Raw genomic sequence first — 16,178 nt, forward strand, 5'->3', positions numbered from 1 at the left:
TGTCTTTGCCTCGGTGAGTGTCCCAATAGATGGGATCGCATGTGCATGCACAACAACATCCATACTCTTGAATACCCATGTATGGGAAGCCTACAAACTAGTGACGAGCTGCGGGAGATCTTCATAGTTCTAGATCTGACTTTGGATGTGTGCCTTCAGCTTGACCGCTCTGGGCTTCACTATATTAGGCAAGTGTAACGGGGCTCCCTTGTATCTCATTGTCCATGTTTGACAAGATACGTGCTCTCTTAGCACATCGTTGCCGCCAACCATTGAGATGGACAACTGCCTTATGCACGGTACCAAAATTGGAATACAAAGCCCGCATGATTGTCTTAAAGGACAATACATCATCTAGTATTGCCTTCTTTAACTCTACTCGGGAGGATGTTGTAACCAATTATCCTCCTTGCTTGGCCATTTGTAACTCCTTTTCCATTCACTCGTTCTCATCTATCAAGAAGTGAACACTCGATCTAGTGGCTTCGGCATATGCTCTAGTAGCATCGGCCAATGTTGTTGGATGCTTGCGCACGTCCGACACCATCAATCGTTCCTCACACTATGAAGGAGATGTGTGATCATCTGGAGTGGACACTCTGCACAATTGCACAACTCTATGTTGTGACTCGTCGAATGATATGTTGTGCATCTCTCCTTCTGGATTGCCTCCAAGGATCTCAGTGTCTCCTTAGTCGCTTGGGACTTGCTCCACTTCTGGATCTAGCGAAGCTGGTGGGTCGACCTCTTGGTGGTAAGGCATGAGGTTGATGTCTTTCTCTAAGTCTTACTACTCCATATCCATATCCATTTTCTCAAGTGCTTGTTCAATCTCTTGAGAAAAGTTCTACTCCTGGGACTACTCATCCTATCTGCTTGGTGTCAGTTGTTTGGATGAGTCTACTACTTGTACAGGTGTAGTTTCATCTGTCTGTACATGTTATACCCCCTGCTATACATGTTCTTGTTGCGCTTCCTTCTCATGTCTGTGCAGCTCCTGTTCCTTCCAGATTTTCTCCTTCAACTCATGCAACTCCTTCACTGTTTCCTCCATCCTCTGTTTTTCTCTCTACCTTTGTGCAGTACTCTTGTTGCGTTGTTTCCTTTTCGCCTCTATTTCCAAAGATACTTTCTGCACAAGTGTGTCTGCTCTGAACTTGCATATTTGTTTTGCCTCTGCGTTGTCAATAGTCTCCCTCTTGCCTTTATCACGCGCCGATATGTTTACCTCTGTTGCTGCTGCTCTTCTAGATACTGCTTCACATTGCTTCGCTAACCATTCCATAGTGATGCCGACCAGTTCATTAGGCCTAGAGAAACTATAAAAATATATCCATGGGTCTTCCTCTGCCCAATGACATGCCCCGTGGATCCACAGAAACTATACACTCGCACAGTATCTTTCACAATACAATGCAGGTCATACAGATTGTAGCTTCGGACGTTGAAAGGATATTTCATGATCTCCTCTGTTTTGACATCTGGATGCTTGAGGTTTTGTATCTCGTACAACCCGATCTACAACAGAAGAGTGGGCCAAGGTACCTTCTTCTTCTGGTGCAGCCTACCTGATAGTCCTACCGAGATGTGGTATGATACTTCTTGCATGATGAGATTGTCCATGGCAAACTTTGGCAAAACATGCGGAGGCTTCTCCGTGCAATACATATGTATGAAGGTGTTAGATGGTGAGGCATACCAATCTACTATATCGATCAATGCCTCCAATGTTGCCTTCGACATGCAAGGTGGATCCTGCTCAAATATCATCTTGTACACCGGGGTGACAAAATGATCTCACAGTTGTGTGATGACTCCTCTGAAGTTTCATTCAAAATGGTTTACAATAATTATTGACAGAGGTTTCCGTCGATGTCCATGCCCACTTCATGCTTGGGAACTTCTAACGGGCACAAATTGCATCCAAGATGTAAGCAAACATGTAGATTTCTGCTTGCTGACCTTTGGGCGGTTGCCGAGCTCCTGTGACTTGTTCCTTTAGCCTATGAGCCAACATGTTGGACTAGTTGCATGCTTTTCCTTCACTGGCCAGTTGGTTTAACGTGATCACCCAACTCTGCGGGAAGGTCTTTGTGCTCTCTTGGCCATGCAAGTGAGATGAAAAGATGAGCAAGTATTGATATGCCTTCCGCAGTATCTTCGTCTTGTAAATTTGGTTGGGTGTCATCTTGAATTTGGCCGGATCCTTTACCTAGTTCTTCAATATATCCTTGGAATTGGCATTGTTGTTGGGTATGCTGAAGAGTGTCTCCATGGTGATCACTGGCTTCGACAAATGATACATCTGTTGATAATCCTGTGCCCTGAAGGTAGCAATCTCCATCCTGCTAACACTCCTCAATGTCATCATCTTGAAATCAGTGTGTAAGACGATCCAATGTATCATGTCTGCGCATGGGAATGTGAGATACCTGCATGTAATTCGGTACAAGACGGATGTGTGAATGTTCATATAGACTTGGCGTTCTTTGAGATCTTCCCCAAATGTGCCTAAGAATGCATCATTGACCGCTTGCCATTTCAGCTTGATGTCTTTATCTACGATCATCTTGGTGTCTTCATGGATCAAAAAACTTGTAGACACTCGCTCAATTGCTACTCCAATTGCGCTTTCATCAGTGTCCTTTGACCCTGCTCTCTTGGAGGCCACTGATCCTAAATTTATAAGATACGGATGAACACCTGCTATATATAGAGACATGGTGACATGCATGGCAAGAAATCTGTCAGTTGAAACCAAAGCAGACTTGGGGGATGACATGCTACATAGCTAGGGATTGATTGGCAAGGACTGCACAATTTTCATTGGGAGGTCAAGACACTAACTACTATAACTATGCAAAAGGTAGTCCGGACTGTTGGGAGGCTGGTTGGCTGTTAGAATTGCGCAATGCACAATCTAGCCTAGCTTGTTAGGTGCTGGGATTGTGCAATGCACAATTTTAGCTGGTAAGTGCTGCGAGCCTAGGGACTGCATTGCACAATTTTTTGGGCCAACATTCACTGCCTCTCAGAATTATGCAAGGAAAAATTGGAGAGTAATCACTAGCCATAATTGCGCATTTCCTGGGAGGAAGGCAGAGCCTTCCCTCTTAGAATTGTGTAATGCTGTCTTCGTGAGGCAAAGTCCGGGCCAAGGTTGCCCAGACCCGCCGACGGGCAACTGAAATCAAATTAAGATGTGAATGCATGGAGATACTGAGTATAAGCAGAGATGAATGATCATGCATGGAAACAATGAATGCAAGATTCAGAAAACGGAACAACATGCATGTGTTTGAGACGAGTCGCTGAATCAGTGATTGTTCGTGCAAAACAGTGTCATGCATACGACAACAGTGAGATGCTAACAAAAAATGAAATGGTGCTTGCACAAGTGCATGCAAACGACAACAAGCGTTCATAGAAATCAAGCAGACAACACTCACACAAGCCAAAACACAAAAAGTGACAGAAATGTTGCAAAATACAAGTTAAGCCGACTTACCCGAAAATAGCTGAACCGGATGTGTCGTGGGATGTCAGAGCTCCAAGATCAATGTGAAGAATGATCTCTGAAGTTTCAAATAAATAAGTTTGAGGCTCATGATGCGCATGCCACAAATCTAGGAAAAAGTGACACTTGGAGGAAAGTTTTTAAAACAATCTTTGCATGTAACCTCCAGTTGCTAAAAGTAGATCCCTAAAATCTAGGGATGATTTTTGTATGTTTCTTTTTGCTATTTTGGGAAAAAGAAGCCCATGCATGCAAGTCAAGTTTTCTCGGTCCCAGGTGGAACCGATCAACTTGAAGGCACATGCAATAGCCTGCTTGACCGAGGGGAAATTTTGTGCCGTTTTTGGGAGGAAGATGGGTTGGCTTCCCAGAGGGATTGCACAAATTCTGGGAGGAGGAGTCGAGTGCTGCCCAGAATTGTGCAATTTCTGGGTTGAGTAGCACTGCTGGGCCAAATTGCATAGTTTTCATTTGGAAGCCTGTATGACAGGATTGTGCAGTTTCTGAGCCTAGCTGGCTGCCAGTCATATTTGTGCAATTTATAAAGGGAAGGCTGGTTTCCCTCCATAATTTCACAATTTCTTGAGGGAGTGCTCAGCCAGCAGATGGGCCAAGTCTAGAGTAGCAACCTGTGAGGGGAGTGAAGCAAGCTATCATGCATAGGCTAGAAAGCTGCTAGAAAACCACTGAAGCTCATGTACTTGACAGTGCAAGACATGTTGCTAAGGATGGTTAGTAGGGAGGCTCCAAAACAAAGCTAAGGAAAAATTTTGGAGGGTGGTTGTAGCCACTACAACACTTAGCGATACACTAGTAGAACTCCAGTTCTCTTAATGGACCTTCTTCATGAAAAGCAAGTCTAACGCCTTCGAAAGTATTGTTTAGTTCTCTACTCATCTTGGTTTCCACACTTGCTTGATTGTAAGATGTAGCATCTACCAAGCCCTTGGTCAGTCGATACACATTCCAATCCAAGTCAACACAGTTATTTTGATTGGGGACGCGGGTATATTGGTGCACAAGAAAAATCAATGATTTCATCGGCGTCCTCATGCTCTGATGAATCAAATAGAGGGGTAGATGAGAAGTGAAAAAATTCACCCTCTATGCTTCTGGAAAAAGCAGATGAAAAATCAAGTGGATTTTCAACGAATACTTTGTCCTCTCCATTGTCGGATGATGGACTGACATTAGGTGTGTTCTACGAATGATCAAAAATGGGTGCATCTGTAGATGGAGATATGCATGCGAAATCATGGATGACAAAATCACCAAAGGTATCAGGAAAGAACGGAGGAGGCTTGGACAGAAGGGAGTCATCCTTCATCGAGGGTTGATGCTCAAGCTCCCTGTCATACTCTTCATGAATGACAACACATGTTGGTTGTGCAACACCAACTCTGTCAATGGATTGATCCTCATTCACAACAAGTGTAGAATCCAGAACTAAGAACACAGGACAGTGTCATCCGGAGGATCATCCGAGTACAAAGATGGAGGTTGAGGTACAAAATACATGTGAGAACCCAATGGATTCACAACCAAGCTTGTGTGAAAATCAGAAGGAGTGATGTTGAGAGGATGTGACGGTTGAAAATATGTATATGTGTGTTCTCCCACATCACTCTGCAATGGTGGAGCTATTTGATGAGGGGACGATGGACAATCACTTGTGACAACGACTGTGCTTGTTTGTTATAGCACAGCTCCATCACCGAAGTATGCTGAGTGGGGCTTGATCTTGAACTTCTTCTTTGGATGGAATAATTTTTTAAGACAATATTTGAATCTATCCCAAAGATATGGAAATTTCATCTAGATTTTCGGAGCTTCAAACTGCAAATCACGGAAGCGCTGCTAAAAATCCATAGGCGATTCATGCAGGGCCTTCCGTTGTTGTAACAATTTTTTTTCAAGAGGTTCTGGATCAAAATGATTGAAAGTAGATTCAATGAGATCACATAACTTCTCAAGTGAGTGCACAATGCCAGGAGGAAGACTGCAACACCACCGTTGTTGAGATTCTCGAAGTGTATATGAAAGCAACAGGCTGACCTCTTCATCAGAACATTCATCTGCCTTGTCAAGCATGGTAAAGAAGTCTTGTAAGAACATAGGCCAGGCCACTTCGCCTTCACCATCATACATGAATTCAGAAAAGAGATAAAAAACTCCCTCGTGATGTCGAGAGGTTTGGCATGCAAAAAACATCGTGGAGGGGTGAGTATAAAGGAATCCATGATAGATGTGAAAAGGTTCAAAACAGGATGACAGGACACAACTTGTCATCTGGCCCTCCTTCTAGCGCCAGAAATGTTGATGGTGCTGGACCTGCCAACATGTCAGGGGATATCCTCGGTAATAAGTCCCAACTAGACCTTAGACTGTTTGGTGTAGGAGTCCCAACAGTGGGTCGTACCGTATCGCCTTGACCGCGGTTGCGCACAGAGGCAAGTAAGATGTCCCCATTGGTAGCAAGGGTGTGACATATGTAGCAAGTCAAGGAAGGTGCATGAGCAGTTCTAACACACAGAGGGTGAGGTGAGTGCGCCCCTTGGAAACCTGTGAAAGCACGGAGTTAAGAAGGGAACACACGAGCAAAGATGCATCAAAAATTGGAAGGCAAGTAATCTTAGCAATCCAAAGTGATGGTTAAACCAACAACATATTTCAGTAAGATTCATACATACATATATAGGAAAGCCATACATGCATGCGTAAGAAAACAAATACATATATCATTTAGAGTAAACAAGATACCTGAAATACAATACAACATATGCATGAAATGTGTTGGATCTGTTATATTATGAAGTGAAAGTTCCAATCATACAATACAACCATGACCAACCACTAGTTCCAACAGCGGAACATTATAGTCATTTCCGCCTACTCTTCCAAAGAGATATACTAGCTCTGCACAATGGAGAAGCCAAAACTCGTTACAATACTCTTCAAGCTTTCTCTAAGATACTCCTATAGGAACCTTGGCTGATCAAAAGCCTTTACAATGAGTTATGAGGGACTATATATAGCAAAGGGTGGGGTGGCCCTTGACATTCCCCTTTGTGACTGTTCATCTACCCTCATGACTCTTCATCTACTCTATGACTGTTACATCCAACTATCGACACTTGAACTTCCACTTGACAAGACGTTACATACAATCTATACATGTGCCCATGTGAGACAAATTAGGCTTGAGAAATCCATGCAAGACATCACTATGACTCGGACAATTGTGGGAAGACCAGCTCTTCGACATCCTCACAGTGATCCAGAGTAGCGAGATTATGCCAATCTCGGTAGTCCACGATGGTGTCCATGTACTCTATGGTGACATCTTTCTGGAAACGAACTCTTGCCTCTATAGCATCTGGGTACACTGCTCTGGATTCTCTGTCCAACTCATCTGATAACATGTGCATCATTTTCTTGAGTGCAGCTGGAGCAACGACATACTGATGCATGGTGTCCGCACTGGTGGCTATGCCCATCAACTCGTCAAAGTACAAGTCAAGATCCAGTCATACTTGTGCCTTTGTCTTTGCCTCGGTGAGTGTCCCAATAGATGGGATCGCATGTGCGTGTACAACAACATCCATACTGCTAAATACTGGTGTATGGGAAGCTTGCAAACTAGTGATGAGCTACGGGAGATCTTCATAGTCCCGGATTTGACTCTGGATGTGTGCCTTCAGCTCGACCTTTCTGGGCTTCATCATCTTGGGAAAGTGTAACAGGGCTCCCTTGTATCTCATTGTCTATGTTTTCATGTAATCAACAACAATATTCACGTTTGACAAGATACATGCTCTCCTAGCACATCTTTTTTGCCAACTATTGATATGGACAACTTCGTTATGCACGGTACCAAACTTAGAATACAACACTCACATGATTTTCTCAAGGGACAATACTTTGTCTAGTATTGCCTTCTTCAACTTTGCTCGGGCAGATTCTCTATATAGTTATCCTCCTTGCTTGGCCTTCTGTAACTCCTTTTCCATTCGCTCGTTCTCAGCTATCGAGAAGTGAACACTTAAGCTAGTGGCTTCAGCATATGCTTTAGTAGCATTGGTTAATGTTGTTGGTTGCTTGCACACATCTGACATGATCACTCATTCCTCAAACTGCATAGGAGATGTGTGATCATCTAAAGTGGACACTGTGCATGATTGCACAAATCTATGTTGCGACTCGTCGAATGATATGTTGTGCATCTCTCCTTCCAGATTGTCTCCAAGGTTCTCAGTGTCTCCTTGATCGCTTGGGACTTGCTTCGCTTCCAGATCCAGTGAAGCTGGTGGGTCGACCTCTTGGTGGTAAGGCATGAGGTTGATGTCTTGCTCTAATTCTTGTTGCTCCATATTCGTATCCATTTGCTCAAGTGCTTGTTCAATCTCTTGAGAAAAGTCCTCCTCCCGCAATTGCTCATCCTGTCTACTTGGTGCCAACTGTTCGAATGAGTCTACTATTGGTATGGGTGTAGTTTCATCTATCTTTACATGTTACGCCCCCTATTTTACCTATTCTTGCTATGATTCCTTCTCCTGTTTGCACAACTCCTCTTCCTTCCGGAGTTTCTCCTTCAACTCATGCAACTCCTTCATTGTTTCCTCCGTCCACTATTTTCTGTTTGCCTTTACACAGTCCTCCTGTCGCGTTGTTGCCTCTTCGCCTCTATTTCCAAAGATACTTTCTGCACAAGTGGGTTTTCTTTGAACTTGTAGCTTTGTTCTGCCTCTGTGTTGTTGACAATCTTCCTCTTTCCTTTGTCGTGCACCGGTATGTTTACCTCTGCTACCACTGTTGTTGGTGCTCTCTTGGATGCTGCTTCACACTACTTTGCTAACAATTCCATAGCGATGCCGACCATTCATTGGGCCTGGAGAAGCTTTAAAAATATTTCCATGGGTATTCCTCCGCCTAATGACATGCCCCATGGATCCACTAAAATTGTACTCTCGCACAGTGATCTTTCACAATACAATGCGGGTCATATAGATTGTAGCTTTGGACGTCGAAAGGATTTTTCTTGATCTCCTCTATTTTGACGTCCACATGCTTGAGGTTTCGTATCTCGTAAAACCTAATCCGCAACATAAGAGTGGGCCAAGGTGCCTTCTTCTTCCGGTGTAGCATAGATGATAGTCCTACCGAGATTTGGTATGATACTTCTTGCATGACGAGCTTGTCCATGGAAAACTTCAGAAAAACATGCAGAGGCTCCTCCGCGTTGTACATCTGTATGAAGGTGCCGGATGGTGAGGCATACCAATCTGATATGTTGATCAATTCCTCCATTGGTGCCTTCGAAATTCAAGGTGGATGCTTCTCAAATATCATCATGTTCACCGGGTGACAAAATGATTTGACAACTGTGTGATAACTCCTCTGAAGTTGCATTCAGAAAACAGTTTACAATAAGTATTGATAGAGGTTTCCGCCGATGTTCATGCCCACTTGATGACAAAATGATTTGACAACTGTGTGATAACTCCTCTGAAGTTGCATTCAGAAAACAGTTTACAATAAGTATTGATAGAGGTTTCCGCCGATGTTCATGCCCACTTGATGCCCAAGAACTCCTGACGGGCACATATTGCATCCAAGATGTAAGCAGACATGTATATTGCTTCTTGTTGAACTTTGGGCGGTTTCTGAGCTCCTGTGACTTGTTCCTTAAGCTTGTGAGCCAACATGTCGGATCAGTTGCATGCTTTGCGTTCACTATCTAGTTGGTCCAAAGTGATCACCCAACTCTGCGGGAAGGTCTTTGTGCTCTCTTGGCCATACAAGCGACATGAAAAGATGACCAAGTATTGATATTCCTTCTGCTATATCTTAGTCTTGTAAATTTGGTTGGGTGTCATCCTAAATTTGGCCAGATCCTTTACCCAGTTCTTCAAGATATCCTTGGAACTGACATTGTTGTTGGGTATCTTGAAGGGTGTCTCTATGGTTATCACTGTCTTCAACAAATGATACATTTGTTGATAATCTCATGCCCTGAAGGTAGCAATATCAGTCCCGCTGACACTGCTCAATGTCATCGTCTCGGGATCATCGTGCGAGACGATCCAGTGTATCATGTCCGTGCATGGTAACGCGGGATATCTGCATGCAATCCGGTACAAGCCGGACTTGTGAATGTTCACATAGACTTGGCGGTCTTCAAGATCTTCCCCAAATGTGCCTAAGAATGCATCATTGACCTCTTTCCATTTCAGCTTGATATCTTTGTCTACGATCAGCTTCGTGTCTTCATAGATTGATAAACTTGTAGACACTCGCTTGATTGCTCCAATTGCGCTTCCATCGGTGTCCTTTGACCCTACTCCCTTGGAGGTCATTGATCCTGAACTGCTGAGAGATGAACGAACACCTACTATATATGGAGACATGGCGACATGCATGGAATAAATATTTTAGTTAAAATGAAAGCAAACTTTGGGGATGACATGTTACATACCTAGGGATTAACTGGCAAGGATTGCGCAATTTTGATTGGGAGGCCGTGAGACTAACTGAAGAAACTGTACAAAAGGCATTCTGGACTATCAAGAGGTTGGTTGGCTGCTGGAATTGCGCAATGTACAATCCAGACTGGCTTGCTGGGTGCTGGGATTGTGCAATGTGCAATTTCAGTTGGCAAGTGCTGTAGGCCCAGGGATTGCATTATGCAATCTTCGGGGCCAGTAGTCACTGCCTCTTAGAATTGTGCAAGGCAAGACTAGAGGGAAGTGGAGCTGGAGTTGTCAGATGGTGAATCCAAAAAGTTACTTGATTATCTGACTATGATGCACCTCTAGGTGTGCTAGGGTTGCTCCTTTCTTCTTCACTTTTTGATTCACCCAATAATGTACTGTAAATAGCTTCAACAAAATTATCGTGACCTATTTTGAATCTCTTTTCACTCCACATAGATCCAGTCTTGCTTCCTTTAAACATCAAAATGCTTGCATGCATAGTACACCCTTTTCACATAAGAAAATATTAATCCAGAGCTTTAAGGAATTCAAATACTTACCTCGTGAACCATTGAAAAATTGGCACTCAGCTTCACTGTAGGATACTGATGTGTCAATCATGAATTCAAGAATAAAGCCTCCGAGAACACTATTGATCTAGTAATCAACAACTCTTGTGATATTATTTCCAGTCTCTTTGAGATGCTTAATCAGCTATAGGGTCCACACAGTAGCCTCGTCGCGCTTCAAAAAGTCTTACTTTTAGCTAGTTTTGAAAGCCACTCATGCAGCTCGTTAGTGAACGATGCGAAAAAGATATCATGCTGATCTGTAAAGATATAATTCAGCAACCACCTTTCTGTTGACACGCATGGATTTCTATTCTCTTGTGCTGCAAATTTGTGCATTGTCAGATCGATCCAATCTTGAATATTTTTGTCTGGTTGGATGCCACATCACATATCCCTCAGAAAGATCCTGGTCCTAGAAACGGAACCATTTGTTGACTTGAGGGGCTCAGACTTAGGTTCAGAGTTAGCTACACTAACCAACAAAACCCTTTATCACTGGCACTTTCAACAACGATTTGCTCGCGCATACCGCAGTCTCACCCGAGGCGATATTGGGGGATGGTAGAACCAGGTTTCCGCATCCAGAAGGATTATGGTGTGTACCTTGACTTAGTCTAACTAACCTACATATATATTACTATGCTACGCGATATTACTTAATATTATATCGAATCCAATATATTCATACAAAAATACTACTTCACAGATCTAAAAATCGATCTAATGTGCATAAATCAATGGACCTTAACTGTAATTAACCGTAACAACATTCATATATTGATTTTGATCTTATATTTTACTGTGTAACACAAAAGTAAATGGTAATTGTATAAAGAAAAGTACAAAATTTAAGTACATAGGTCTTCCTTCAAAATCTTCTTTATTATCTTCAGATCTTCACAATTACAATCCTTCTTACCCTACGCACATAACTGACCTGTGCACACAGCTGCAGGAGCCTTGCCCTTTGCTCTACCACAGAAAGATATGACAATTACAAACTCACAAAAATCAAAACATATCCATCCATACATGTCTTTGACTTACTTAAACAACCCTTTATATATATTTTTCTCTTACAAATACCGTGGTCTGCAAACCATGGGCGAAGCTCAAAATATACAAATTGATCCCCTCCTTTTACAAAATAAAGGGTTTTTAGCTGCTGTAAAGCCTCTATGACTCCTAAAACATTGTGCAAAGTGCACTCTTCTCCTCAAAATGCGGTCCCTTTACAAAACATTGACAAAACTTTGACCTTGGGGGACCCTACCCAACAACCTGTTGGATAGGGTCCCCCTAGGTCAAATTTTTGTCAAAATTTTGTAAAGAGCCCACATTTTGAGGAGTGGAGTGTGCTTCTCGCAGTGTTTTGGGAGTCATAGGGGCTTAAGGGTGGGTCAAAGCCCCTTATTTTGTAAAAGGAGGGGATCATTTTGTATGTTTTGAGCTCCGCCCATGGTTTGCGGAACATGGTATTGTAAGAGAAAAAGATATATAAAGGGTTGTCTTAGTAAGTCAAAGACGTGTATGGATTGATATGTTTTGATGTTTTTGAGTCTATAATTATCATATCTTTCTAAGTTAGAGCGAAGGGGAAGGCTCCTACAACTGTGTGAGCAGAGACCTTGGCAATTCTCCAGTTGTGTGCATGGGCCCTTGTAGATGTGTGTGCAGGCCCTTGCAACTGTGTGTGCAGGGTAATAAGGATTATAATTGTGAAGATCTGAAGATAATAAAGAATATTTTGAAGGCAGAGTTGTGTACTTACATTTTTTAATTTACTTTATGCAATTACTATTTACTTTTGTATTGTGTGGTAAAAGATAAGATCAGAATCAATATATGAATGTTACTACAGTTAATTACAATTGAGATCCATTGATTTATGCACCATAGATAGAGTTTTAGATCTGTGAAGTAGTATTTTTCTATGAATAGATTAGATTCGGTATAATATTAAGTAAGATCGCATAGCGTAGTAATATATCTATAGGTGAGTAAGACTAAGTCAATATCCACACTCCATAATCCTTCTGGATGCGGAAACCTTGTTCCAGCATCCCCCAATATCATCTCGGGTGAGACTGTGGTCTGCGTGAGTAGATCGTTGCTGAAAGGGTCGGCGATAAAGGGTTTTGTTGGTTAGTGCAACTAACTCCTAACCTAGGTTTTAGCCCCTCAAGCCAATAGTAAACAAAGGATATTAATAACCTTCAACTCCTTAGGAGTAGGCACCACAATTAGGTGAAATTGCAAGCACTACAGAGGAAGAAAAAATTGAAAATACCTAGGTGGTTGTAGGAGGTTTCAACATAGGAGGAGAGGTGAACAATTAGTGAGTCCAATGACATATAATAACACTAGTTAAGTAATGATGCTTTTATAGTGGATGATATATAGTAGGAGGAGGATACCTAGATGGAGGAGGTTGAAGCTTAATATAACTTTTTCCTTGTCACATCACAACCATAAATTTTTGAGTTCCACACAATATGATTTCTACTCCAATAATAAATACACTAGTAGTCACCATAAACATGTGTAATAACCATAAACTTTTATCTATTAACCATGGAAACAACTAAAATTGGCATATGATCCTAATTAGTAAGGATATACTATGGGTCTACCAACATGATACAAACATTACATCCTATCATAGGTTAATCCTACTTTGAAGCAACTACATTAGCTTATCCTAAATAATCTATTGTCAATCAGTTTACGTTAAATTGGTTCCCATTTAATTATCCTAGACCTAGAGTACTTGCTCAAAAAAATATATGATAATTTTGTTTATGTTAGGATTTCTATATATGGCCCAATTCGCAATGTAAGAAGTGATGCAATGTTCGACTCAAGATAAGTAAAATGAGGAGTAGCTTCAACAAGATCACAAAAAATGTGCATTTGGTTTGGTAGAGATCACTTGGCATTCTTCCATTCAAACTGTTAAATGGAGATTATCTCTAAATTTCAACACTGTTAGCATTATTCAATTCAAGGTTAGATGAATATGAGTTAGATAAATATGTGTGGGATATTTATATTTTCATATGCATGTTACTCATTTAAAAAAATAGTGTGTGATTCATTAAAAAGTGGTATATTTAAGATATTTATATTCAAAAATTATTATACTACATCGCAAAGTAATTATGTGAAAAAAAAATCATAGATTTTTGGTTTTTCTAGAGGATGCTTTATTTCATTTCTTTTGCAAATCTCCTTTATCATTTGCCTTGAAAGCAAGAGCGTATTTGTGCAAACAATTTGGATTTTCCAAATCTCATGTTTATTGGCAATATGCACTTCATAAGAAAGGTTACAATATTGTGTAAATGTATACTTAAAAAAAAAAAACAAAAAACACTATTGGAAACATGGACTTTAAATCAACATAGTTACAATGTTGCATAAAACCATAAAAAGAGGAAAAGATCAAAATCCCTTTTGTATTATAAGTTTGGACTTGCACCATTTTTGATGGTAATTTCTACATTGCATGAATTTGATGTGAAAATGTTGATAAGTATTTTTTCAAAAAACTCTGAATAGACTATGATTTGATAAGTATTTTCTAAGAAAAGCTTTGAACATACTATGATTCGATAGGTATTTTTTTGTAAAAAAATTGAAAAGACCGACTAAAGGCATCATAATGGTTTTACTTTGAATTATATTGCACTTTTTTTTTTTAATTCTATGTTAGGGAGTCGATCTACACTTAATTCATGTATATAAAATCTTGTTGCGCCAAAAAAATTATATTAATGTGATATCGAAAGAATTGATATTTTGGGGTGATGTAATTGAGATTCAATTTCCACAATAATGTTTCACCTAACTCTCCTTCATAATATGGGCATAAAAATATATATAATATTATGAAAGAATTCCATTTAATTGGATGTGATGAAGAAATGGATAATTATTTCAATGTTCATTCAAGATCTCAAATTTCAATGTGGAATGTTAGTTGCTTTCATTCTTCCAAATCTGTAAATTGAATTTCATATATGCTACCACTTTCCTAGAGTATATTGATTTGTAACCAATAGAATTAAGTTTGTTCATGATAAAAAAATCTCAATAAAATAGAAATACTAAGCTCAATAAAGACCATGAATGATATGCTTCATCCAAGTGAATGAAAATTGCTAGATTCCATGAACTCTATGTATGCATTTGTGTTTTTCGTACCTAACCTTTGTAGTCAATGAACAATGTTCTTCTAAATTTTTGTTGAGTCAATGAACAATGTTGATATGGTTGTCTATTATGTATGCCACAATTGTTTGGTCCCACTCACCTACTCAACAACCAACAAGTAGTGTTCATTGTGTTGGGATGGGGTCCCCTGGGTTAAGTTTTGGGGAAAAAGCCCAAGTTTTGATGTAAAAAGGATGAAAAGTCTCTGCATATTGTGGTCGCAGAGTGCATAGCTAGTTAAGAGTCAAAAAGGGTTTTTACCCTCCTTTATGTAAAGTTGAGTCAAGTTTTGAGATCTACCCATGGTCCATGAACTATGGGATTGTATAAATAGGTATCTCTTAGAAAGTCTAAGGCAATAGTCTAAGAAGTCTATGGGTACAAGCGAAGAAGTATAGCGTAGAGATATAAGTATTAGAGGAGGGAAACACTTTTCAACTGAGTGCGCAGAGGCCTAGAGTAGTGTCCACAACTGAGTGCGCAGGTAAGTATTGAGTCTGTAAACCTATATTGAAGATCAATAAAGAAGTTTGTTGCAGAAATTCTTGTGTTTTAGCTCTTTACTTTTGTTATGTATGATTACGATATATGTTGTGATGGAATGATGTATTTATAAAATAATGATGTATTGATGCACGAATTTACTTGATCCATCTTATTATTTGAACGCAATTAATATTAAGTGATTAAGCGAAGATCATAACACTTCCTATTAAAATTATCGAACACTTAGAAGGATCTGAGTAAATACTGGTCTAAAAGTAATCTATGGTGCACGTAAGTAGCTAATTCACTTGTTTAGGGTACACAAAAGCCAATCGTAGACCTTTGTGGAGGTTTAGACACTGATTCGAGGAAGTTACTTCTGTAAGCCATAAGCACTTAAAGATTTGTGCAAAGGAATATTTAGGTCGTAGAAGGACATCACACTGATCTCTGGGTGCGAAACTTGGTTCCAACATCCCCCCATACTGCTTCATGTGAGACATTAGTTTGCGCACCGCAGACTAATGTCGAAAGGGTGAGTAGCATAGGGATTTGTTTGGCGCAACTAACTATGAACCTAGGTCAGGACCCCCCCAAGCCAACAAATGGTTTTTTTGTCAGGACTAGAATCTGCATAAAGAGATGTGTGATGTCGCATTACTGGAATCCAAATAAGAAGAAAATTGAGAAGTGGTTGGATAGAAAGATCCACGAATTTGTGGCACAGGAAAATAGGAATCTGCGCCTGTAAAAGAACAATGGTTGGACAGGTATTTTTACACAAAAATACACGAATTTTTTTCTGCACCTTCCCAATTGAACTATATGAGTGGATAGCCAAATTGGCAGACGGCTAAGCGAGGTGGAAGCTTGACGGTCTAATAGTGTGGACTTTAGAATTAGTGCGAAGGCTGG

Source organism: Pinus tabuliformis, chromosome 1_2 (genome assembly GCF_031772625.1).
Source record: "Pinus tabuliformis cultivar Carrire ecotype Pingquan chromosome 1_2, CPIR1, whole genome shotgun sequence".
In the NCBI taxonomy this organism is placed as follows: Eukaryota; Viridiplantae; Streptophyta; class Pinopsida; order Pinales; family Pinaceae; genus Pinus; species Pinus tabuliformis.